Below are 3143 nucleotides of genomic sequence, written 5' to 3' on the forward strand. Positions count from 1 at the left end.
TGGGCATACTTTATTAAAGTGTAACTTTTGCTGGGAAAGATCATAAAATGTTGATCTTGGGCTTCAAATGATAGAATAAATCCAACAACTTGCCATTGTTGGATTTGTTAGCAAATAAAAACACTTATAGAACTTTGTTTTCTGTAAGCCAAAATCCAGCCTTCCAGCAGCTCTTCTCTGATTGGCCAGCCTCTGCCAGGCTGAGCCAGGCTGCCTTAGTGAGGAGTGAAATGGCCTACATTGAGACAATGGGACATCTGGTGGGTGGACATCTCTAAGCTGCAGAGCAAAAGGCAGGGAGGGGTCTGGATAACCAAACTGGTCTTTAAAGAGGGAATGACATTTAGGACAGGGCCCGAATCTTACCCCTATATCCTCACACCCTGGCCAGATGGGAGCCCCAGTAATTAGATTAGCAGAGGGGCTAGCGGAGGAGTGTTAAGGGAAATTAGCCACACCAGTGGAATGGCTTAGCCAGATCTTAACCCCAAGGGCAGATTTTCTCTATTTTGACTTTTGCCATACTTTGCAGGAATTTATCATACCAGAGAGTGGCACCCTGTACCCCATTGGTCAGATGTGCCTCCGCTTGCCAGCACAGGAACACTGAATAAATATGTGACGGTTACCCAGCAATTCAAACCACTGCCTGAAACCACAAGGAGAAGAAGGACTGTCCTGCTGGAACCCTGGTCTGCACCCCAAAGGGCTGCACTCTGCATGACTGCACCTGCTGTACACTGAGAAACTGGCACACTAAGCACTTTGCCTGGCTACTAGAAGTGAAGGAGTGGACTCCCTGACAGCAGCTTGTTGTCAGAGCTTCACCTTCACCATCTCCGTCAAGAAGACCCCAGCTCACCCCAGAAGTGACGTTCCCAGAATAATCATGGCCAGGTATTATGGACAGCAGGGGCATCCTGGATCTGTAGGCCAAGCTCCAGGAGGCCCAAAAGGTTCCTACTATGCAGGACATTAAGGTGGAGGTACACCACAGGGGAATTCAATTGGGGGATCGGTCCCCTGGGGGTCCCTATGGTGGACCGTAACAGCCTGGAGAAGGGTTCGGTGAGCATGCAACACCTGGAGGTCCTGCACATGGAGCTCCTGGAGGACCAAATGGCATTCAGGCACCTGGGGGCCCATATGGTTCTCCCTCGACTAACCCCTATGGGGCACCCAAGCCGGGACAGTATGGACAAGGAACACCCTGTGGTAACATTCTCCAGGACATTGATCCTGAAACATTCTCCTGGTTTGAGAGTGTGTACACTGACTGCAGTGGTTACATCACAGTCAAGGAGCTCAAGCAGGCATTGGTGAACTCCAACTGGTCCACCTCAACGACGAAGCCTGTCAGATGATGATCAACATGTTTCATAAGACCAAGACTAGGAGGATTGACATCCTTGGATTTGCAGCTCTGTGGCGATTCATCCAGCAGTGGCGCACTTTGTTCCAGCAATATGACTGTGACATTTCAGAAACCATCAGTGCCGGCGAACTTCTTCAAGTGCTTTCCCAGATGGGCTACAATCTGAGTCCCCAGTTCACACAGATCCTGATGATCCAATACTGCACATGATCAGCCAATCCCAATATCCTTTTGAAGCCCCTTCATTCAGATCTGCACCCAGCTCCAGACAATGACTGATGCCTTCTGGGAGAAGGACAGAACCATGGCAGTCAACATCCACATCAGCTACGAGGACTTCCTGATCATGACCACCTCCCGATTGTTGTGATGTGCCCCCTGAACAGCAATGGGCCAGCCACATCTAAACTCTACAAGGGTCCCAGGGTACATGGCAGAGGACTCACCCAACCCTGCCCTCTTATCATAAATTACTCAATAAAGTAAACTGCTTATTACGAAATTGAACCAGGACATGTATAAACAGAGGCCAAATAATGCTGTCTTTGAGATGTCTGCAGACCTGGGTTTTTGACCATTATTTGGTTTTCTGATTCCCATGCTCTGTAACTGTTTATTATTGGAAGGCATCTCACCCATTAGCCCTGCCCCTAAGCCAGAAGGAATTTTAACATACATAAACTGAATCTCCAAAATGCACGTTTACAGGTTCCCATTGAAATTATGTTGCTAGATATGACTTGGTGGCTAGGTGTTGTTGGGAAGCACCGGGTTGGGAAGGACAGAGTAATCTGGTTTTGAAAATAATCCTATATATCCATTTTGAACCTCCCCATTCAGATGTTCACACTTTTATCAGGTAAATCCTATTTTACTAACCACAAGCTTTGATATGTGAAGTTAACTAACCTGTTGTCCAACATGTACAACAGAAAGATATTCTTGATTGTGGTGGTCGTGAAGAGAAGGATGAAAAAGAGGTAAGCTGGGCCATTTGTAGCGTGTAACAAATAGATTTAAGAACGTCTGTCATATGTTGCGGTAGTAGGAAGTGAATGGAATGTCGTTGCATTGTGTGGCTTCCAGCAACTGATATTTCTCATCTGTTGATGACAACCTTTGGGGTTTTCATAATTCTGTTCAGATGGATTCTGCCCCTTTCCCTGCCCTGGCCTTGCCCTTCCATGTCCAGCTCCTGCATTCACTCAGTGCCATATTCAGAGTTGTTTTAATCAGAAAGACTCTCTTGTAAAAGGCCTTGTCCTTCCCTGTGCTGTCCTGGACCACATAGTTAACAGAAGCCAAATCATGGATACAAAACTTCTGCTTTGAAACTGGGCCAAACGTTTGTATAAATGACACTTAAGTTGAAATGTTAAATGAATAAAGTTTTCTATACACAAAAAAGACCCCAGCTGGACAGCCTCTAGTAGCCATTTAAGTAATTGGCCAGGTACATTCTGGGAAACATAGGCGGTCATTCTGACCTTGGCCGTCCGCCAAGGTACCGCCGTCAGAACACCGCACCGCGGTCGAAAGACCGCGGCGGTGATTCTGACATTTGCCCTGGGCTGGTGGGCGGCCGCCAAAAGACCGCCCGCCAGCCCAGGGCAAATCAACCTTCCCACTAGGATGCCGGCTCAGAATTGAGCCGGCGGAGTGGGAAGGTGCGACGGGTGCAGTTGCACCCGTCGCGTATTTCAGTGTCTGCTGGGCAGACACTGAAATACTTTTTGGGGCCCCCAGGGGCCCCGCGGCACCCCCTACC

General features: G+C 48.2%; 1 pseudogene; it reads left to right on the forward strand.

The window, feature by feature from the left end:
- The first annotated feature begins 889 nt into the window (after positions 1-889).
- On the forward strand, positions 890-1745 carry LOC138258506 (peflin pseudogene; annotated as a pseudogene).
- Positions 1746-3143: the final 1398 nt, after the last annotated feature.

The sequence above is a fragment of the Pleurodeles waltl genome, chromosome 2_1 (assembly GCF_031143425.1).
Source record: "Pleurodeles waltl isolate 20211129_DDA chromosome 2_1, aPleWal1.hap1.20221129, whole genome shotgun sequence".
Taxonomy (NCBI): domain Eukaryota; kingdom Metazoa; phylum Chordata; class Amphibia; order Caudata; family Salamandridae; genus Pleurodeles; species Pleurodeles waltl.